Source organism: Hypanus sabinus, chromosome 14, assembly GCF_030144855.1.
Source record: "Hypanus sabinus isolate sHypSab1 chromosome 14, sHypSab1.hap1, whole genome shotgun sequence".
Classification (NCBI taxonomy): Eukaryota; Metazoa; Chordata; class Chondrichthyes; order Myliobatiformes; family Dasyatidae; genus Hypanus; species Hypanus sabinus.
Window position 1 is genome coordinate 108,155,229 of NC_082719.1, and position 24,060 is coordinate 108,179,288.

At 43.7% G+C, this 24,060-nt stretch overlaps 1 protein-coding gene across 2 annotated transcripts in view; it reads left to right on the forward strand.

Annotated features, from left to right (window-relative positions):
- Window positions 1-24,060, forward strand: part of LOC132405058 (complexin-1) — a 166,454-nt gene that overhangs the window by 116,918 nt on the left and 25,476 nt on the right. The gene's annotated exons all lie outside the window — the stretch shown is intronic.

The window sequence follows — 24,060 nt, forward strand, 5'->3', positions numbered from 1 at the left end:
AGAGTTGAGGATGAGGCAGCAGATTTACAAGTAGATGATGTAATATAAATGAATGAAGGACAAACCAATGAGTGGGTACTAATGCAGACAGAGCAAAGAGTTAAATTGTACCACAGAGGCAAAATTCATAAGGGCAAAAAATGCAGGACTGAAGGTAAATTAAATTTAAATATACGTAGCATTTGGAATAAGGTGGACGAACTTGTGGTGCAGTTAGAGATTGGTCGGTATGACATTGTGGGCATCACTGAGTCGTGGTGGAAAGAAGGTCACAGTCAGGAGCTTTGCGTCAAAGGATATACTTTGTATTGAAAGTACTGGCGTTGGGTCAGAGAATGTCGAATCTTTGTGGTGGAGTTAAGAAATTGCAACAGCAAAAAATCATTATGGAAAAAATATCATTATATGTTGCCACCCACAGCTCTAATCTGCTAATTAAATTTGCTGACGATACTACATTGATTGGCCGAATCTCAAATAATAATGAGGCAGCCTACAGAGAAGTCATCTCTCTGACATAGTGGTGTCAAGAAAACAACCTCTCTCTCAATGTCACAAAAACAAATGAGTTAGTTGTGGACTACATGAGGAATGGAGACTGGATAACCCCTACTGATATCAATGGATCTGGGGTTGAGAGGGTAAACAGCTTTAAATTCCTCAGCATTTGCATCATCTAGGACCTCACGTGGACTGTACATAGTGGCTGTGTGGTGAAAAAGGCACAAGAGCGCCTCTTGCACCTCAGATGCCTGAAGAAGTTTGGTATCGGCCCCCACATCCTAAGAACTTTCTATAGGGGCACAACTGAGAGCATCTTGACTGGCCGCATCACTGCCTGGTATGGGAACTGTACCTCCCTTAATCGCAGGACTCTACACGGAGTACTGCGGACTGCCCAGCACATCTGTAGTTCTGAACTTCCCGTAATTTAGGACATTTACAAAGACATGTGTAGAAAGGGCCAGAAGAATCACTGGGGACCCGAGTCACCCCAACCACAAACTGTTCCAGCTGCTACCATCTGGGAAACGGTACTGCAGCATAAAAGCCAGGACCAACAGGCTCCAGGACAGCTTCTTCCACCAGGCCATTAGACTGATTTACTCACACTGACACAATTGTATTTCAATGCTATATTGACTGTCCTGTTGTACATACTATTTATTACAAATTACTATAAATTATACATTGCACATTTAGACAGAGACGTAACGTAAAGATTTTTTATGTTATGTGAAGGATGTAAGAAATAAGATCAATTCAATCTATAGGCCTCCAAATAGTAACCTCGATGTGGGTTTGAGATTGCAAAGGGAACTGGAAAAAGCATGTAATAAGGGTAGTGTCACAATTCAGTAGGCAAGGGGATTGGGAAAATCAAATTGGTGGCAGATCACAAGAGGGGGAATTTGTTGAATACCTACGAGATGGCTTTTTAGATCAGCTTGTGCTTGAGCCTACTCGGAGAAAGGCTGTCTGAGATTGGGTGTTGTGTAATAATCCAGATCTTATTAGGGAGCTTAAGGCAGAGGAACCCTTAGGAGGCAGTGATCATGATGCTGAACTCTTCTTCCGCCGGCTCCGTCCCCAAGCTTACTTCTTTGACAAGGACTCTCCTACACCCACCAATGACCCCTTCTCCCGTCTTCAACCCTCCTCCTCTTCATGGACACCCCGCTCTGGTCTTCTACCTGCTCTGGATCTCTTTATTGCTAATTGCCAATGGGACTTCAACTGTCTTGACTTCACCGCACCCTGTTCCAATTCCAACCTCACTCCTTCCAAACGCTCTGCTCTCCGCTCCCTCCGCACCAATCCCAACCTCACTATAAAACCTGCTGATAAGGGGGGAGCTGTTGTTGTCTGGCGTACTGACCTCTACCTGGCCGAAGAACAGCGACAACTCTCTGATAACACCTCTTATTTACCCCTTGATCATGATCCCACTAAGGAGAACCAGGCCATTGTCTCCAATACCATCACCAACCTTATTAGCTCTGGGGATCTCCCGTCCACTGCCACAAATCTCATAGTTCCCACACCCCGCACTTCCCGTTTCTACCTCCTACCCAAGATCCACAAACCTGCCTGTCCAGGTAGACCTATTGTTTCAGCTTGCTCCTGCCCCACTGAACTCATTTCTGCATACCTTGACACTGTCTTATCCCCCCTTGTTCAATCTCTTCCCACCTATGTTCATGACACTTCTCATGCTTTGAATTTTTTCAATGATTTTAAGTTCCCTGGCCCCCTCCGTCTTATTTTCATCATGGATGTCCAGTCCCTATATACCTCCATCCCCCACCGAGATGGTCTCAAAGCTCTTCGGTTTTTTTTGGATTCCAGACCTAACCAATTCCCCTCTACCACCACTCTCCTCCGTCTAGCGGAATTAGTTCTTACTCTCAATAATTTCTCCTTTGGCTCCTTCCACTTCCTCCAAACCAAGTGTGTAGCCATGGGCACCCGTATGGGTCCCAGTTATGCCTGCCTTTTTGTTGGCTTTGTGGAACAGTCCATGTTCCAAGGCTATACCGGAATCCATCCCCCTCTTTTCCTTCGCTACATCGACGACTGCATTGGTGCTGCCTCTTGCACACGTGCTGAGCTCGTTGACTTCATTAACTTTGCCTCCAACTTTCACCCTGCCCTCAAATTTACCTGGTCCATTTCCGACACCTCCCTCCCCTTTCTTGATCTTTCTGTCTCTATCTCTGGAGACGGCCTATCTACTGATATCTACTATAAACCTACAGACTCTCACAGCTACCTGGACTATTCCTCTTCCCACCCTGTCTCTTGCAAAAAGGCTATCCCCTTCTCACAATTCCTCCGTCTCCGCCGCATCTGCTCTCAGGATGAGGCTTTCTTTCCAGGACGAAGGAGATGTCTTCCTTTTTTAAGCAAAGGGGCTTCCCTTCGTCCACCATCAACTCTGCTCTCAAACGCATCTCTCCCATTTCCCGCACATCTGCCCTCACCCCATCCACCCCCCACCCCACTTGGGATAGGGTTCCCCTTGTCCTTACCTACCACCCCACCAGCCTCAAGGTCCAACGTATAATTCTCCATAACTTCTGCCACCTCCAACGGGATCCCACTACCAAACACATTTTTCCCTCCCCCACTCTTTCTGTTTTTCACAGGGATCGCTCCCTACGCGACTCCCTTGTCCACTCGTCCCTCCAATCCCTTCCCACCGATCTCCCTCCTGGCACTTATCCTTGTAAGCAGAACAAGTGTGACACCTGCCCTTACACTTCCTCCCTCACCACCATTCAGGACCCCAGACAGTCTTTCCAGGTGAGGCGACACTTCACCTGTGAGTCGGCTGGTGTGGTATACTGCATCTGGTGCTCCTGGTGTGGCCTTTTATATATTGGTGAGACCCGACGCAGACTGGGAGACCATTTCTTGGAACACCTGCACTCGGTCCGCCAGAAAAAGCAGGATCTCCCAGTGGCCACACATTTTAATTCCACGTCCCATTCCCATTCTGATATGTCTATCCATGGCCTCCTCTATTGTCAAAATGAATCCAAACTCAGGTTGGAGGATCAACACCTTATATACTGGCTGGGTAGCCTCCAACCTGATGGCATGAACATTGACTTTTCTAACTTCTGTTATTGCCCCTCCTCCCCTTCTTACCCCATCCCGGACATATTTAGTTGTTTGCCTGTTCTCCATCTCCCTCTGGTGCTCTCCCCCTCCTTTCTTTCTCCTGAGGTCTCCCGTCCCATGATCCTTTCCCTTCTCCAGCTCTGTATCACTTCCACCAATCACCTTTCCAGCTCTTAGCTTCATCCCACCCCCTTCGGTCTACTCCTATCATTTTGCATTTCCCCCTCCCCTCTCTACTTTCAAATCTCTTACTATCTTTCCTTTCAGTTAGTCCTGACGAAGGGTCTCGGCCCGAAACGTTGACAGCGCTTCTCCCTATAGATGCTGCCTAGCCTGCTGTGTTCTACCAGCATTTTGTATGTGTTATTGTTTGAATTTCCAGCATCTGCAGATTTCCTTGTGTGAGGCAGTGATCATAATATGTTTGAATTCATACTGCAATTTGAGAGGGAGAAACATAACTCACATGTATCAGTATCGCAATGGAATAAAGGGAATTACAGAGGCATGAGAGAGGAGCTTGCCCAGGTGGGTTGGAGAGGGATACTGGCAAGGATGACGGCTGAAGTTTCTGGTAATAATTCACAAGGTGCAGGATAGATATGTCACACAGAGGAAGAAGTTCTCAAATGGCAGAGGTAGGGAACCATGGCTGACAAAGAAAGTTAAGGACTGCATAAAAGCCAAGGAAAGGACATATGATGTAGGAAAAGTGAGTGGGAAGTTTTTAAATTCCAACAAAAGGCATTGAAAAAAGCTATAAGAAGGGAAAAGGTGAAATATGAGGGCAAACTAGCAATAATATAAAGCAAAATACTGTAAGTTTTTTCAGTTGTATATAGAGTAAAGGGGAAGTGAGAGTTGGTATTGGCCCACTGGAAAATGATGCTGTTGAGGTAGTAATGGGGGACAGAGAACAATGCAAAAAATCATTCAAAGAGTAAAGATGAAATATGAAAGCAAGCTAGCAAATAATATCAAAGTGGATAGTAAATGTTTTTTTCCAGTATGTTAAAAATAAAAGAGAAATGAGAGTGGATATAGGACTATTAGAAAATGAAGCAGGAAAAATAAAAATGGAGGAAAAGGAGATGGCTGAAACAATCGATGTTTCTGGCTGAGACCCTTCATCGGGACTGGAAAGGAAGGGGGAAGATGCCAGATTATGCAGCTGAGGGGATGGGGAGGAGAGTCAGCTGGAAGGTGATAGGTGAAGCAGGTAGGTGGGGGGGGGGAGGAATGAAATAAACAGCTGGGAGGTGATAGATGGAAAAGGCAAAGGGCTGGAGAAGAAGGAATCTGATAGAAGAGGAGAGTAGACCATGGGAGAAAGGGAAGGAGAATGGGTTCCAGGGAGAAGTGGTAGGCAGGTGAAGAGAAGAGGTGAAAGGCCAGTTTGTGGAATAGAAAAAGAGGGAAGGGGGAGAGGAACAGAAAAGATAGCTTGTCTAAAGTGTATAACTGAAAGGAACTGAGATCAGTACAGAGTAGTCCTGCTCTCAGGCATAAGTGACATTTCACAGGAACCATTGGTTTTGATAAATGGTGCAAGACCGAAAATTTGCTGATTGTAGTGTGAAGATCACATTGAGTCATTACAGAATAACAATGAAGGCATTGTCATCTTGTGAATTCAAATGATTTCATTAATGTGGCACAGCCAAAACTGCTAGGGAATATTATTCTTTGTGGACCAAAATTAGTTGGCTATTGTTATTAGAGTCTGGGCTACTTTCCTCAATATTTGAATGAAATTAATGTATTTGGGACAGTGAATGTAACCTGACGACACAAATGATGAATCTGTGCACCATTTGGACCATTCTACCTCAACCCATGACTTATTCTGTTAGTGCATCTTCAGCTTCTGAGTATCGATTTCTGTCAAACAGCTAGAACTCAGAGACTATTCAGCCTATCTTCTTAAACTGGCTGTCTACCAATGTGACAGACTGGCTCCAATCCCTGGCACTTCCTCCACTGCCTTGACAATTTTTATCCGTCATGGACGTTCCCAAGTCCGGCTGGGAAAGGAGGTGGGTTAGGCACAAGGTTAGCAACCCTATCCCATAAAAACCCAGAGCTACAGAAGCTCCAAAGACCTGCTCTGTAGGAGAGGAAAATGAGCTACACATGGGAGATAATTTGAAAGACTGGCCCAGGATGGAGGATTCTTGTGAGCTGCCGTCCATGGCCTATGCCCCTTTTGGGGTGACGGGCTTAAGCAACAGGAGAACATATTTAACCACTTTCTTCCTGAAGGCTCATATTGAATCTGCCTCCAACACATTGACAGACAGGAATTCAGCAGGTCAGACAGCATCTGAGAAGGCAGAGGGCTAGTCAGTGTTTCAGAATCGGCCATCTCTTGTGTCTTCATAGAATGTAAGAGTTAAGATTTTATGTTTTAACTTTAGAGAACACTTGTTAGACTGCAGCGGAAAGTTGTATACAGCCTCGCTATAGACAGAGAGGATATGATGGCAATGAAGGGCTGTAGTCACGGGGAGAGATTGGATAGGCTGGGCTTGTTTCCCTACAAGGGAAGGAGGCTGAGGGCTGATATGACAGATTATGATAGGGTCAATGATCAGATCCTTTTCCTGATAGTAGGGGCATTAAGTATAAAAGCTGAGTGGGGGTGGGGAATGTCTGCACAGAAAGTGTTTGATATTTGGAGCACAGTGCCAGAGGAGATGGTGGAATTGGACACAATCATTTCCGGGAAGATGGTGATGCACCTGGACACAGTGGCTTCTACGGGGTCAACTAGAAGTGTTATTGTCTTTTTTAACATATTTGTTATGGTCACAAGACCCTGCTGGACATTAAAAACTTAAAGTACAGCAGGATTGCCCCAATTTATTTTCCCAGGTTTCTGCTTAATAGCATCATATTTCCCCCCACCCCAACTAAATGTTTTCCCAAACTGTCTGCTCCTATCCCTCTCCAGCACTATGATGAAGGAGCTCTCCTGCCACAAGAGATCTGACAATTGACCAGGTTCATTTCCCAATACCAGATCAAGTACAGTCTCTCCTCTTTAGGCCTCTCTACATATTGCATCAGGAAACCTTCCTGAACACACCTAACAAACTACATTCCATCCAAAGTCCTTGCTCCAGGGAGATGCCAATCAATATTGGGGTAATTAAAATCTCCCATCATGACAACCCTGTTATAGAACATAGAATAGTACAGCGCATTACAGGCCCTTTGTCCCACAATGTTGTGCCGACCCTCAAACCATGCCTCCCATATAACCCCAGCCCACCATAAATCCTTCCATATACCTGCCTTTTAAATTTCACTAGTGTATTTGCCTCCACCACTGACTCAGGCAATGCATTCCACACACCAACCACTCTCTGAGTGAAAAACCTTCCTCTAATATCCCCCTTGAACTTCCCTCCCCTTATCTTAAAGCCATTACCTCTTGTACTGAGCAGTGGTGCCCTGGGGAAGAGGCGCTGGCTGTCCACTCTGTCTATTCCTCTTAATATCTTGTACACCTCTATCATGTCTCCTCTCATCCTCCTTCTCTCCAAAGAGTAAAGCCCTAGCTCCCTTAATCTCTGATCATAATCCATACTCTCTAAACCAGGCAGCATCCTGGTAAATCTCCTCTGTACCCTTTCCAATGCTTCCACATCCTTCCTATAGTGAGGCGACCAGGTTATTATTGCAACTTTCTAGAATCTGTCTCTCTATCTGCTGCTCATTGTCCCTGTTACTATTAGGGTGATCTATAAAAACACCCAGTAGAGTTATTGACCTCTTCCTGTTTCTGACTCTACCCACACTGACTTGGTGGATAATCCCTCCATGACTTCCTCCTTTCCTGCAGCCGTGATACGTGATACTATCCTTGATTAGCACTGCCACTCTCCCACCTTTTTTTGCCTCCCTCCCTGTACTTTTTGAAGCATTTAAAACCCAGCACACTCAGCAGCCATCCTACCCCTGAGACATCCAAGTCTCTGTGATGGCCACAACATCATAGTTCCATGTATTGATCCACACTCCTGATCTGCCTTGCCCCTAATACTCCTGCATTAAATTAGACTCATCTCAAGCCATCTGGCTGAGTGCATCTTTGCTCTATCATCTGCCTGTCCTTCCCCACAAACTCCCTACAAACGGTCACTTCTTGTGCACCAACCACCCCATCCTCTGGCTGTTCACTTTGTTTCCCACCCTCCTGCAAATCTAGTTTAAACCCTACCTAGTAGCATTAGCAAACTTACCTCCCAGGATATCGGTTGCCTTCCAGTTCAGGTGCGACTCATCCCACTTATATAGATCAGCCCTTCCCCAGAAAAGGTTCCAATAATCCAAGAAATTCAAACCCTGACCCCTGCACCACCTCCTCAGACACTCATTCATCTGTGCTATTTTCCTGTTCTTCAGTAGCTCATGGCACTGGGAGTAATCTGGAGATTACCACCTTGGAGGTCCTGCTCTTCAGCCTCCTTCCTAACTCCCTAAACTCACCGCGCAGGACCTCTACCCCTCTCCTGCCCATGTCGTTGGTACCAACATGTACCATGACCTCCCCTTCAAGAATATTCTGCTCTGAAACATCCTGGACTCTAGCACCCCAGAGGCAGTCTCTTCTGCTGCTGCACAATCTCTTATCTGTCCCCCTAACTATCCAGTCCCCAGAAAAGGCCCTTCTGGCCCTCTGAGCCAGCAATCCCCCAATTTAATCCTAGCCTAATCACAGTACGTCTTCAGAACGTGGGAGGAAACCAGTGCTCCCGAGGAAACATGAGGTCACAGGGAGAATGTATGATCTCCTTACAGGCAACGCCAGCAATAGAACCCAGGTCGCCTGTACTGTGAAGTGTTTTGCTAACCATTACGCTACCATATCGCCAAAAAGACTTGGCCTCCACAGCTGCCTGTGGCAATGAATTCCCCAGATTCACCACTCTCTGGCTGAAGAAATTCCTCCTCATCTCCACTTTAAAAAGACATTCTGAGGTTCGGTCCTTTGGTCTTACATAGTTCCACCACAGGAAACATCCTCTCCACATCCACTCTATTAAGGCCTTTCAACATTCAGTAGGTTTCCATTAGGTCACCCCTCATTCATCTGAGTTCCAGTGAGTACAGGCCCACAGCCATCAAACGCTCTTCATATGACAAGCTTCCCAATCCCAAAATCATTTTCTTGCACTTCCTTTGAACCCTCTCCAATGTGAACACATCCTTTCTTATATAAGAGGCCCAAAATACTCCAAGTGAGGCCTCAGTAGTGCTTTATAAAGCCTCAGCATCACATCCTTGCTTTTATATTCTAGTTCTCTTGAAATGAATGCTAACATTGCATTCGCCTTCCTCACCACCGACTCAACCTGCAAGTTAACCTTCAGGGAATCCTACACAAGGATCAAACTAGAGTCCCAGGTAGGTGGGAACCAGAGTGCCAGAACAGTTAGTGGAGAAGTTGTGAAGACAGATGTTGTTAAGACCTCTGACAAAGTTAGGAATCAAAAGGTTGAGCATGGTGCGACTAGTGTCCTGAGCTGTGTATATTTCAAAGGAAAATGTATCGTAGGAAAGGCCAATGAGCTCAGGACATGGATCAACATCTGGATTTATGACATTGTAGCCATTAGTGAAACCTGGTTTGTAGGAGGGGCAGAACTGGCAGCTTAATATTCTGGTGTTCTGCAGTTTTAGATGTGACAGAGCGGGAGGGATTAAAGGAGGAGGGGTGGTGTTACTAGTCAGGGAAAATGGCATGGCAGTGCTCCATCAGGACAAACTGGAGGCTCTAAAGATAAACCAGGAAACTATAGGTCCTGAGTCTGACATCAGCATTAGGAAAGTTATTAGAAGGCATTCTAAGGGACCAGATATATAAGTATTTGGATAGAGATGGACTGATTAAGGATAGTCTCCATTGCTTTGAGGAAGCCATGTCTAACTAATCTTATAGAGTTTTTCAAGGAAGTTACTAAGAAAATGGATGAAGGGAAGGCAGTGGAAGTTGTCTACATGGACTTTAGCAAGGTACTTGACAAGGTCCTGCATAGGAGTTTGGTCAAGAAGGTTCAATTGCTTGGCATTTAAGATGAGGTAATAAATTGGACATTGAATTTGTGGGAGAAGCCGGAGGGTGGTAGTAGATAATTGCCTTTCTGACTGGAGGCCTGTGACTGGTGCTGTACTGCAGGGATCAAGGCTGGGTCCTTTGTTGTTTGTCATCTATATCAATGATTTGGATGATAAAATAGTTAACTGGATCAGCAACTTTACGGATGACACCAAGATTGGGAGTGTAGTGGACTGTGAGAAAGGTTATCATGACTTGCAGAAGGCACATTAACCTTCCTAAATCAACATCCTGTGTACAGGAGATAGGATGTTATGTTGAAATTGTATAAAACGTTGTGAGGCCTAATTTGGAGTATTGTGAGCAGTTTTGGTCACCTACCTATAGAAAAGATGTAAACAAAGTTGAAAGAGTACAGAGAAAATTTACAAAATGCTGTTGGGCCTGGAGGACCTGAGTTATAAGGAAAGGTTGGGTTGAATAGGTTGGAATTTTATTCCTTAGAATATAAAAGATAGAGAGGAGATTTGATATAGATATACAAAATTAGAAGGGGTATAGATAGGGTAAGTGCAAGCAGGCTTTTTCCACTGAGGTTAGGTAGGATGATAACCAGAGGTCAGGGGTTAAGGGTAAAAGGTGAAAAGTTTAAGGGGAACATTAAGGGAAATGTCTTCACTCGGTGGTTTGTGAGAGTGTGGAACGAGCTGCCAGCACAATAGTGCACGTGAGCTCAATTAAGTGAGGTTTGGCTAAGTGCATGGATAGTAGTGGTATGGAAGGCTATGGTCCCAGTGCAGATGGATGGGAGTAGGCAGCTTAGATGGTTTGGACATGGAATAGATGAGCTGAGTGACCTGTTTCTGTACTGTACTTCTCCATGACTCTATGACTCCACAACCCTTTTATTTCTTCTGCATGACCATACATTTCCCAACATTGTATTCCATCTGTCAATTATTTGCCTATTCTCCTAAACTGTTAAAGTCCTTCTGTAGTCTCTTTACTTCCTCAAAACTACCTGTGCCCCCACCTATCTTCATATCATCTGCAAACCTGGCCACAAAGCCATCAATTTTGTCATCCAAATCATTGACATGTAACATAAAAATAATTGGTTCCAACACAGACCCCTGTGGAACACCACCAGTCACAGGCAGGCAGCCATAAAATGATCTCTTTATTCCCATTCTTTTCCTCCTGCCATTCATACAATGCTTTATCCATGCTAGAGCCTTTCCTGTAATACCACGAGTTCTTAATTTGTTAATCACAATTCTATCTCTTTTACCATAGCATTGGAGAGGGATAGGAACAGACAAGTTAGGGAAACGTTTAATTAGAGTAAGGGGAGATATGAAGCTATCAGGCAGGAACTTGGAGGCATAAATTGAAAACAGATGTTTTCAGGGAAACATAGGGAAGAAATGTGGCAAATGTTCAGGGGATATTTGCATGGGGTTCTGCATAGGTACATTCCAGTGAGACAGGGTAAGGATGGTAGGGTACAGGAAATGTGGTGTACAAAGGCTGTTGTAAATCTAGTCAAGAAGAAAAGAAGAGCTTACGAAAGGTTTATAAAACTAGGTAATGATAGAGATCTTGAAGATTATAAGGCAAGCAGGAAGGGCTTGAGAATGAAATTAGGGGAGCCAGAAGGAGCCATGAGAAGGCCTTGGTGGACAGGATCAAGGAGAACCTCAAGGCATTCTACAAGTATGTGAAGAGCAAGAGGATAAGATGTGAGAGAATAGGACGAATCAAGTGTGACAATGGAAAAGTGTGTATGGAACCGGAGGAGATAGCAGAGGTACTTAATGAATACTTTGCTTCAGTATTCACCATTGGAAAGGATCTTGGCGATTGTAGGGATGACTTGCAGTGGACTGAAAAGCTTGAGCATGTAGATATTAAGGAAGAGGATGTGCTGGAGCTTTTGAACAAATTCAAGTTGTATAAGTCACCGGGACCAGATGAGATGTACCCCAGGCTACTGTGGGAGGCGAGGGAGGAGATTGCTGAGTCTCTGACAAACCGTTGTTAGGGAACTGGAGCTGGAGCTTGATGAACTTCGGATCATTTGGGAGGCAGAGGCAGAAATAGACAGGAGTTTCAGGGAGATAGTCACCCCTAGGAGTCAGGAGACAGATAGTTGGGTGACTGTCAGGAGAGGGAAGGGGAATAGACAGGAAGAGCAGAGCACCCCTGTGGCAGTTCCCATCAACAATAAGTATACCGATTTGGTGTGGACGACCTACCAGGGACAAGTTGCAGTGGTTGCATCTCTGGCACCGAGACTGGATCCTCAGCTCAGAACAGAAGGAGGGAAAAGAGGAGAGCAGTAGTGATAGGGGATTCAATAGTTAGGGGGACAGATAGCAGGTTCTGTGGAAGAGATCGAGAATCCCGGATGGTCTGTTGCCTCCCTGGTGCCAGGGTCCGTGATATCTCAGATTGAGTTCTCAGTATTCTCAAGAGGGAGGGTGAGCAGCCAGATGTCGTGGTCCATGTAGGGACCAATGACATGGGTAGGAAGAGTGAGGAGGTCCTGCAAAGTGAGTTTAGGGAGTTAGGTGCCAAGTTAAAGGACAAGACCTCCAGGATAGCAATCTCAGGATTGCTACCAGTGCCACGTGCAGGTGGGTTTAGAAATAGTAAGATAGTGCAGATCAACATGTGGCTGAAGACATGGTGCAGCAGGAAGGGCTTCAGATTTATAGATAATTGAGCAGTTTTCCAGGGAAGGTGGGACCTGTTCCGGTGGGACAGTTTGCATCTGAACTGGAGGAGGACAAATATTCTTGCAGGTAGGTTTGCTAGAGAGGATCCAGTGGATTTAAACTAGATACAAGGGGGGAGGGGAACCAGAGTGTAAGAACAGATGTATGGGAGAAGGAAGAAAGAGAAGACAGTAAATTTCTTTGTACTGTTAGAGATGAACAGAGAGTAAGAGGTAGAGAATTTCTTAAATGCATTTATTTTAATGCTAGGAGCATTGTAAGAAAGGTGGATGAGCTTAGAGCATGGATTGATTCCTGGAAATATGATGTTGTAGCTATTAGTGAAACATGGTTACAGGAAGGGTATGATTGGCAACTAAATATTCCTGGATTTCGGTGCTTCAGGTGTGATAGAATCAGAGGGACAAGAGGGAAAGGTGTTGTATTGCTTGTCAGAGAAAATATTACAGCGGTGCTCTGGCAGGATAGATTAGAGGGCTCGTCTAGGGAGACTATTTGGGTGGAATTGAGGAATGGGAAAGGTGTGGTAACACTTATAGGGGTGTATTATAGACCACCTAATGGGGAGCAAGAATTGGAGGAGAAAATTTGCAAGGAGTTAGCAGATATTTGTAGTAAGCACAGGGTTGTGCTTGTGGGAGATGTTAATTTTCCACACATAGACTGGGAAGCCCATACTGTAAAAGGGATGGATGGTTTGGAGTTTGTAAAATGTGCACAAGATAGTTTTTGCAGCAATACATAGAGGTACCAACTAGAGAAGGGGTTGTGTTGGATCTTCTGTTAGGGAATGAAATAGGTCAGGTGACAGAGGTATGTGTGAACACTTCAGGTCCAGTGATCACAATGCCATTAATGTCAATATAATTATGGAGAAGGATAGGACTGGACCCAGGGTTGAGATTTTTGATTGGAGAAAGGCTAACTTTGAGGAGATGCGGAAGGATTTAGAAGGAGTGGATTGGGACAATTTGTTTTATGGGAAAGATGTAATAGAGAAATGGAGGTCATTTAAAGGTGAAATTTTGAGGGTACAGAATCTTTATGTTTCTGTTAGGTTGAAAGGAAAAGTTAAAAGTTTGAGAGAGCCATGGTTTTCAAGGGATATTGGAAACTTTTGGTTAGGAAAAAGAGAGATATCTACAATAAATATAGGCAGCATGGAGTAAATGAGTTGCTTGAGGAATATAAAGAATGTAAGAAGAATCTTTTAGAAAGAAATTAGAAAAGCTAAAAGAAGATACGAGGTTGTTTTGGCAAGTAAGGTGAAAATAAATCTGAAGCGTTTCTACAGTTATATTAATAGGAAAAGGATAGTGAGGGATAAAATTGGTCCCTTAGAGAATCAGAGTGAACAGCTATGTGTGGAGCCGAAAGAGATGGTGAAGATTTTGAACAATTTCTTTTCTTTGGTATTCACTAAGGAGAAGGATATTGAATTGTGTAAGGTAAGGGAAACAAGTAGGGAAGTTATGGAAACTAAGATGATTAAAGAGGAGGAAGTACTGGTGCTTTTAAGGAATATAAAAGTGAATAAATCTCTGGGTCCTGACAGGATGTTCCCTAGGACCTTGAGGGAGGTTAGTATAGAAATAGCAGGGGCTCTGACAGAAATATTTCAAATGTCATTAGAAACGGGGATGGTGCTGGAGGATTGATGTATTGCTCATGTGGTTCCATTTTTTAAAAAGGGTTCTAAGAGTAAACCTAACAATTATAGGCCTGTCAGTTTGACATCAGTGGTGGGTAAATTAATGGAAAGTATTCTTAGAGATGGTATATATAATTATCTGGATAGACAGGGTCTGATTAGGAACAGTCAACATGGATTTGTGCGTGGAAGGTCATGTTTGACAAATCTTATTGAATTTTTTGAAGAGGTTACTAGGAAAGTTGATGAGGGTAAAGCAGTGGATGCTGTCTGTATGGATTTCAGTAAGGCTTTTGACAAGGTTCCGCACAGAAGGTTAGTTAGGAAGGTTCAATCATTAGGTATTATATTGGAGTAGTAAAATGGATTCAACAGTGGCTGGATGGGAGATGCCAGAGAGTAGTGGTGGATAACTGTTTGTCAGGTTGGAGGCCGGTGACTAGTGGTGTGCCTCAGGGATCTGTACTGGGTCCAATGTTGTTTGTCATATCCATTAATGATCTGGATGATGGGGTGGTAAATTGGATTAGTAAGTATGCAGATGATACTAAGGTAGGTGGCGTTGTGGATAATGAAGCAGGTTTTCAAAGCTTGCAGAGAGATTTAGGCCAGTTAGAAGAGTGGGCTGAATGATGGCAGATGGAGTTTAATGCTGATAAGTGTGAGGTACTACATTTTGGTAGGAATAATCCAAATAGGACATACATGGTAAATGGTAGGGCATTGAAGAATGCAGTAGAACAGAGTGATCTAGGAATAATGGTGCATAGTTGCCTGAAGGTGGAATCTCATGTGGATAGGGTGGTGAAGAAAGCTTTTGGTATGTTGGCCTTTATAAATCAGAGCATTGAGTATAGGAGTTGGGATGTAATGTTAAAATTGTACAAGGCATTGGTAAGGCCAGATTTGGAGTATTGTGTACAGTTCTGGTCACCGAATTATAGGAAATATGTCAACAAAATAGAGAGAGTACAGAGAAGATTTACTAGAATGTTACCTGGGTTTCAGCACCTAAGTTACAGGGAAAGGTTGAACAAGTTAGGTCTTTATTCTTTGGAGCGTAGAAGGTTAAAGGGGGACTTGATAGAGGTATTTAAAATTATGAGGGGGATAGATAGAGTTGATGTGGATAGGCTTTTTCCATTGAGAGTAGGAGAGATTCAAACAAGAGGACATGAGTTGAGAGTTAGGGGGCAAAAGTTTAAAGGTAACACGAGGGGGAAATTCTTTACTCAGAGAGTGGTAGCTGTGTGGAACGAGCTTCCAGTAGAAGTGATAGGAAGGGAAATCTGACTTGAAAGGACAGGCCATGGAAGAAAGAGTGAAGAACACCAGAGGAAGGTGATGGGCAGTTAAGGAGATAAAGTGAGAGATGGAAATGGGAATGGGGAATAGAGAAGGGTGATTACCGATTACCGAAAGTTCAGGAGATCAGTCTTAATGCCGTCAGGTTGGAGGCTACCCAGATGGAATATAAGGTGTTGCTTCTCCAACCTGAATGTGGCCTCATCGCAGCAGAAGAGGAGTCCATGAACCGACATATTGGAAGACTGAAGCCCTTACCATTTGCCAGATTGCAATATATCCCTTTTATCCTCTTGCTCTGGACTACGTCTCATCTTTAATTGATAAGAACACCTCTGGCAATGCTGTTCAGTGTTGTTAAGCTGGTTTATATTCCCAATGCAGGTTGTGATACAACAGAAGAGAAGAATCCATACTAATTACACTTCCAAGTAAACCTTCTGCTCTTCCCCGGTCAACAAACTTGCAGATTGTTTCAATAAGCTCAAAGCACCTTTCCTTATCCCAAAAGCAGCACCTGACTTCAGTGGAATATGGATGTGATTTTTTTTTCAGAGCAGATGTCATAGAGTCTTTGGTATGAGAGTTAATGAAACACACCCTTTAGATAACCCCTACCAGGGATACGGTTCCTCTGTCCTCACCTACCACCCCACCAGTTTCCACATCCAGCACATGACTGTGCACAACTCCCTCCATCTCCAATAGGATCCAACCACCAAGCACATCCTTCCCCTCACACACATTCACACTTTCTGCTTCCACAGGGATCATTCCCAACTCGACTCCTTTCTCCATTCGTCCCTCCCCACTGATCTCCCTCCTGGCACTTACTCTTGCATGCGGAACAATTGCTACACCTGCCCCTACACTTTCTCCCTCACTACCATTCATGGTCCCAAACAGTCCTTCCAGCTGAGGTGACACTTCACCTATGAGTCTGCTGGGGCCATATACTGTGTCTAATGCTCCCAGTGTGGCCTCCTGTATATCGGTGAAACCCAGTGTAAATTGGTAGACCACTTCACTGAACACTTATGCTCCATCTGCCAGAAGAAGCAGGATCTCCCAGTGACCACCCATTTTAATTCCACTTCCCATTTCCATTCTGATATGTCCATTCATGGCCTGTTCTACTGTCGCAATGAGGCCACACTTAGGTTGGAGGAACAACAACTTATATTCTGTGTGGGTAGCCTCCAACCTGATGGCAGGAACATTCTTCATCCCCTTTTTCCCTCTCACACCTTATCTCCTTGCCTGCCCATTGCCTCCCTCTGGTGCTCCTACCCCCTTTTATTTCTTCCATGGCCTTCCGTCCTCTTAAATTCCCCCTTCTCCAGCCCTCTATCTCTTTCACCAGTCGCTTCCCAGCTTTTTACTTCACCCCTCCCCCTCCCAGTTTTGACTATCACCTTGTCCTTCTCCCTCTTCGCCTCCCACCTTTCAAATCTATTCCTCACCTTTTTTTTCTCCAGTCCTGTTTGAAGGGTCTCGACCTGAAATGTTGACTGCACTTTTTTCCATAGATGCTGCTTGGCCTGCTGAGTTTCTCCAGCATTTTGTGTGTGTTGCTGCCTTAGGGACTCCAGTTCTGTATTTTACCCTGGGGCTTTACTCCCGAAGCATTCCCATAAGTGGGTATAGCCGCAAGGCAGAGGAGGTTTGAGATCAGAGTTTTCCTTCTAGATGAGCTGCCAACCGTGGCTGCCAAGCCCTGTCTTCCCACATTGCACATAACACCATAACACAGACAGCAGAGCACAGGATCAGGCCATTCAGCCCATAGTAATCATTTCCTTTTGTGTCTTGCCTGTTTAGCTACAGATACAGTCCTAATGTCTTAGATACAGACTCTCTCCCCACTTGGATGGCATCAAGTATCAGAAATCTGAATCAGACATGTGCTGGGATCTCTGATTAGTTTTGTTTCTGCAATTTATTTTTATTGAAGTTCGTCATCAAATAAACATTTCCATAAGATGTATTTCAGATATTGTACATATATATCATATAGTCATATATGCCACAAATCTCCACATAATATTTATCTGAGGTATACACTTATGGAAGAGAGAAGAAAGAAAGAACAAGCGAAAGGAGAAAACTATGTACAAGTAGGGAGTGATCTTTTTTTTTAACAACATATTCATTGATTTGTGAGGATAAAATCAGGCCTTTGAGCTGTTATGTAGTTAAACCATTTTTCCCAGTATGAATCAAATTGTTCCAACTTATGATTAACTGATGCTATCTTCTCCATTTTGTAAATGTCCATTGTAATTTCCATCCAAGCGTTTAAGGTTGGGCTCTCCTGTGATAACCATTTCCTAGTAAGAGTCTTTTTACTAGCCACCAGCAGTATATTCATTAAATATTTATCTCTTTTCAACCATTCTTGAGGTATATACCCAAAATATATGGTCTTACTTTCTAAAGGTATTTCACATTTAAAGATGTTTTATAGAGCAATGTGTATCCCCCTCCAATGGTTGGGTGGCAGTGTGAAATGTGAGGAGGATGTTATGAGAATGAAGGGTGACTTGGACAGGTTGAGTGAGTGGGCAGATCCGTGGCAGATGTGATTTAATGTGGATAAATGTGAGGCTATCCACTTTGCTGGCAAGAACAGTAAGGCAGATTACTATCTGAATGGTGTCAAGTTAGGAAAAGGGGAAGTACAAGAAGATCTAGGTGTCCTTGTTCATTAGTCACTGAAAGTAAGCATGAAGGTACAGCAGACAGTGAAGAAAGCTAATGGCATGTTGGCCTTCATAACAAGGGGAGTTGAGTATAGGAGCAAAGAGGTCCTTCTGCAGTTGTACAGGGCCCTGGTGAGACCACACCTGGAGTATTGTGTGCAGTCTTGGTCTCCAAATTTGAGGAAGGACTTTGCAGCGTAGGTTCACGAGGTTAATTCCCAGGAGGGCGGGACTGCCATATGTTGAAAGATTGGTACGACTGGGCTTGTATACACTGGAATTTAGAAGAATGAGAGGGGATCTGATTGAAACATGCAAGATTATTAAGGGATTGGACACGCTAGAGGCAGGAAACATGTTCTCAATGTTGGGGGTGTCCAGAACCAGAGGCCACAGTTTAAGAATAAGGGGTAGGCCATTTAGAATGGAATTGAGGAAAAGCTTTTTCACCCAGAGAGTTGTGGATCTGTGGAATGCTCTGCCTCAGAAGGCAGTGGAGGCCAATTCTCCGGATGCTTTCAAGAGTTAGATAGAGCTCTTAAAGATATCGGAGTCAAGGGATATGGGGAGAAGGCAGGAACGGGGTACTGATTGTAGATAATCAGCCATGATCACAGTGAATGGCGGTGCTAGCTTGAAGGGCCGAATGGTCTACTCCTGCACCTATTGTCTGTTGTCTATTGTCATTGATAATGGGGCAATCCCAGAAAATATGATAATTGTCTGCATTTTGATTTTCACAATTTCTCCAGCAAACAGAGAGGTTATTATCATAATGGAATAATCTATTCATTTTAATAGATTCAATCCTTGAACTGAAACTAGAAAAAGGAATTAGATTCCATCTTGTTATATCTTCCTTAATTTTTTTATATATAGGCTGATAATTGCATTCCGATAATTTTGCAAAATCTTTTGGTATAATGTTGCCCAAATATTTGAAACACTCTGTGTGCCATGCCCAGGGATATCTACTTTCAATTTCTTTTGGTGAGCTATAGTAATATAAAAGTAATTGGGTTTTATCTATGTTGATCTTGTATCCTGATCATTGACCATATTGTTCAAAGGATTGCATCAATTTAGGTAAAGAGTATGTTGGTTGCCCTGGATAGATCAAAATGTCATCCGCATAACAGGCCAATTTATGCTCTGTCCCTTTGATAGTAATTGCCCTGATATCTTCATTTTTTCTGATGTATTGAGCTAATGGTTCCAGATATAATGCGAAGAGTAGAGGTGACCATGCACAACCCTGTCTCGTGCCCCTTTCTTTGTAAAATTATTTGATAAATATCCGTTGATTTTAATTCTAGCAGTAGGGTTGTCATATAGTGCCTGTATAGTTTTAATAATTGTGTCATGGAAACCAAATAGAAACATAGAAACATAGAAAATAGGTGCAGGAGTAGGCCCTTCAGCCCTTCGAGCCTGCACCACCATTCAGCATGATCATGGCTGATCATCCAAATCAGAACCCTGTACCTGTTTTCTCTCCATACCCCTGATCCCTTTAGCCACAAGGGCCATATCTAACTTCCTCTTAAATATAGCCAATGAACTGGCCTCAACTGTTTCCTGTGGCAGAGAATTCCACAGATTCATCACTCTCGGTGTGAAGAAGTTTTTCCTCATCTCGGTCCTAAAAGGCTTCCCCTTTATCCTTAAACTGTGACCCCTCGTTCTGGACTTCCCCAACATCGGAAATAATCTTCCTGCATCTAGCCTGTCCAATCCCTTTAGAATTTTATACGTTTCAATAAGATTCCCCCTCAATCTTCTAAATTCTAGTGAGTATAAGCCTAGTGAAGTCGATCCAGTCTTTCTTCATATGAAAGTCCTGCCATCCCAGGAATCAATCTGGTGAACCTTCTTTGTACTCCCTTATGGCAAGAATGTCTTTCCTCAGATTAGGGGACCAAAACTGCACACAATAGGTGCGGTCTCACCAAGGCCTTGTACAACTGCAGTAGAACCTCCCTGCTCCTGTACTCAAATCCTTTTGCTATGAATGCCAACATACCATTTGCCTTTTTCACCATCTGCTGTATCTGCATATCCACCTTCAATGACTGGTGTACAATGATACCCAGGTCTCGTTGCATCTCCCCTTTTCCTAATCGGCCACCATTAATATAATAATCTGTTTTCCTGTTCTTGCAACCAGAGTGCATTGCCTCACATTTATCCACATTAAATTGCATCTGCCATGAATTTGCCCACTCATCTAACCTATCCAAGTCACCCTGCATCCTCTTAGCATCCTCCTCCGCCGCCCAGCTTCATGTCATCCGCAGACTTGGAGATGCTGCATTTAATTCTCTCATCTAAATCATTAATATATGTTGTAAACAACTGGGGTCCCAGCACTGAGTCTTGTGGTACCCCACTAGTCACCATTTACTCCCACTCTTTGCTTCCTGTCTGCCAACCAATTCTCTATCCTCATCAATACTATACCACCAATACCGCGTGCTTTAAATTTGCACACTAATCTCCTGTGTGGGACCTTGTCAAAAGCCTTTTGAAAATCTAAAGATACCACATCCACTGGCTCTCCCCTATCCACTCTACTAGTTACATCTTCAAAAAATTCTATAAGATTCGTCAGACGTGATTTTCCTTTCACAAATCCATACTGACTTTGTCCGACAATTTCACTTCTTTCCAAATGTGCTGTTATCACATCTTTGATAACCGACTCTAGCATTTTCCCCACCACCGATGTCAGACTAACCGGTCTATAATTCCCCGGTTTCTCTCTCCCTCCTTTTTTAAAAAGTGGGGTTACATTAGCCACCCTCCAATCCTCAGGAACTAATCCAGAATCTAAGGAGTTTTGAAAAATTATCACTAATGCATCCACTATTTCTTGGGCTACTTCCTTAAGCACTCTGGGATGCAGACCATCTGGCCCTGGGGATTTATCTGCCTTTAATCCCTTCAATTTACATAACACCACTTCCCTACTAACATGTATTTCCCTCAATTCCTCCATCTCACTAGACCCTCGGTTTCTTACTATTTCCGGAAGATTATTTATGTCTTCTTTAGTGAAGACAAAACCAAAGTAGTTGTTCAATTGGTCTGCCATGTCTTTGTTCCCTGTGATCAATTCACCTGTTTCTGACTGTAAGGGACCTACATTTGTCTTGACCAATCTTTTTCTTTTCAAATATCTATAAAAGCTTTTACAGTCAGTTTTTATATTCCCTGCCAGCTTTCTGTCATTTTTTTCCCCTTTCCTAATTAAGCCCTTTGTCCTCCTCTGCTGGTCTCTGAACTTCTCCCAGTCCTCAGGTGTGGCACTTTTTTTTGCTAATTTATATGTTTCTTCTTTGGACTTGATACTATCCTTAATTTCCCCTGTCAGCCACGGGTGCACTACCTTCCCTGGTTTATTCTTTTGCCAAACTGAGATGAACAATTGTTGTAGTTCATCCATGCGATCTTTAACTGCTTGTCATTGCATATCCACCGTCAACCCTTTAAGTATCATTTGCCAGTCTATCTTAGCTAATTCATGTCTCATACCTTCAAAGTTACCCTTCTTTAAGTTCAGAACCTTTGTTTCTGAATTAACTATGTCACTCTCCATCTTAATGAAGAATTCCACCATATTATGGTCACTCTTACCCAAGAGACCTCGCACGACAAGATTACTAACTAACCCTTCCTCATTGCTCAATACCCAATCTAGAATAGCCTGCTCTCTCCCGCATACATTCCAAGAAATCCTCTTCATCAGCACCCTTACCAATTTGGTTCACCCAATCTATATGTAGATTGAAGTCACCCATTATAACTTCTGTTTCTTTATTGCATGCATTTCTAATTTCCTATTTAATGACATCCCCAACCTCACTACTACTGTTAGGTGGCCTGTACACAACTCCCACCAGCGTTTTCTGCCCCTTAGTGTTACGCAGCTCTACCCATATCAGTTCCACATCCTCCAGGCTAATGTCCTTCCTTTCTATTGCATTAATCTCCTCTCTAACCAGCAATGCTACCCCACCTCCTTTACTTTCCTGTCTATCTCCCTGAATATTGAATATCCCTGGATGTTGAGCTCCCATCCTTGGTCACCCTGGAGCCATGTCTCTGTGATCCCAACTATATCATATTCATTAATAACTATCTGCACATTCAATTCATCCACCTTGTTACGAATGCTCCTCGCATTGACACACAAAGCCTTCAGGCTTGTTTTTACAACACTCTTAGCCCTTATACTATTATGTTGAAAAGTGGCCCTTTTTGCTTTTTGCCCTGGATTTGCCTGCCTGCCACTTTTACTTTTCACCTTACTACTCTTTGCTTCTACCCTCATTTTACACCCCTCTGTCTCTCTGCACTTGTTCCCATCCCTCTGCCACATTAGTTTAAATCTATGTAAAACTCTGTAAACTCTGTGATACATGTTGGTACAACGACATAGGCAGGAAGAGGGATGAAGTCCTGAAGTGTGAGTTTTGGGAACTAGGCAGAAGGCTGAAGAACAGGACCTCAAGGGTGGCATTCTCAGGATTGCTGCCAGTGCTACGTGATAGTGATGGTAAGAATTGGAGGAGATGGCAGTTGAATGTGTGGCTGATGAGTTGGTGCAGGGGGCAGAGTTTTAGATTTTTGGGCCATTGGGATCTCTTCTGGGGAAGGTGGGACCTGTACAGATTGGATGGGTTGCACCTGAACTCGAAGGGGAGCAATATCCTTGCAGGTAGGTTTGCTAGCATGGTTCCGGAGGGTTTAAACTAATTTGCAAGGGGGATGGGACTTGGAGCAATAGAGCAGTGAAAGAAGTGTGTGGAGTAAAGCCAGATCTAACATATAGAGAGTCTTTGAGGAAAGAGAAGCAGAATAAAGGGTGTAAAGGTAGTAAGGTAGAAGGGCTAAAGTGTGTGTACTTCAATGCAAGAAGCAGCAGGAACAATGGTGGTGAACTGAGAGCTTGGATACATACATGGAATTATGATGTAGTGGCCATTACAGAGACTTGGCTGGCACCAGGGCAGGAATGGATTCTCAATATTCCTGGATTTCAGTGCTTTAAAAGGGATGGGGGGGTGGGGAAGGAGAGGAGGGATGGCATTACTGGTCATGGATACTATTACAGCTACAGAAAGGCTGAGTAATGTAGCAGGATCCTCTTTTGAGTCAGTATGGGTGCAAGTCAGGAACAGGAAGGGAGCAGTTACTCTACTGGGGGTATTCTATAGGCCCCCTGGTAGCAGCAGAGATACCGAGGAACAGATTGGGAGGCAGATTTTGGAAAGGTGCAAAAATAACAGGGTTGTTATCATGGGTGACTTTAATTTCCCTAATATTGATTGGCACTTGATTAGTTCCAAGGGTTTAGATAGGGCAGAGTTTGTTAAATGTGTCCAGGATGGATTCCTGTCACAGTATGTTGACAGGCCGACTAGGGGGAATGCCATACTAGATCTAGTATTAGGTAATGAACCGGGTCAGGTCACAGATCTGTCAGTGGGTGAGCATCTGGGGGACAGTGAACACCACACCCTGGCCTTTAGCAGTATTATGGAAAAGTGATAGAATCCGAGAGGACAGGAAAATTTTTAATTGGGGAAGGGCAAATTATGAGGCTATAAGGTTAGAACTTGCAGGTGTGAATTGGGATGATGTTTTTGCAGGGAAATGTACTATGGACATGTGGTCGATGTTTAAGGATCTCTTGCAGAATGTTAGGGATAAATTTGTCCTGGTGAGGAAGATAAAGAATGGTAGGGTGAAGAAAGCATGGGTGACAAGTGAGGTGGAAAATCTAGTCAGGTGGAAGAAGGCATCATACGTGAGGTTTAGGAAGCAAGGATCAGATGGGTCTATTGAGGAATATAGGGTAGCAAGAAAGGAGCTTAAGAAGGGGCTGAGAAGAGCAAGAAGGGGGCATGAGAAGGCCTTGGCAAGTAGGGTAAAAGAAAACCCCAAGGCATTCTTCAATTATGTGAA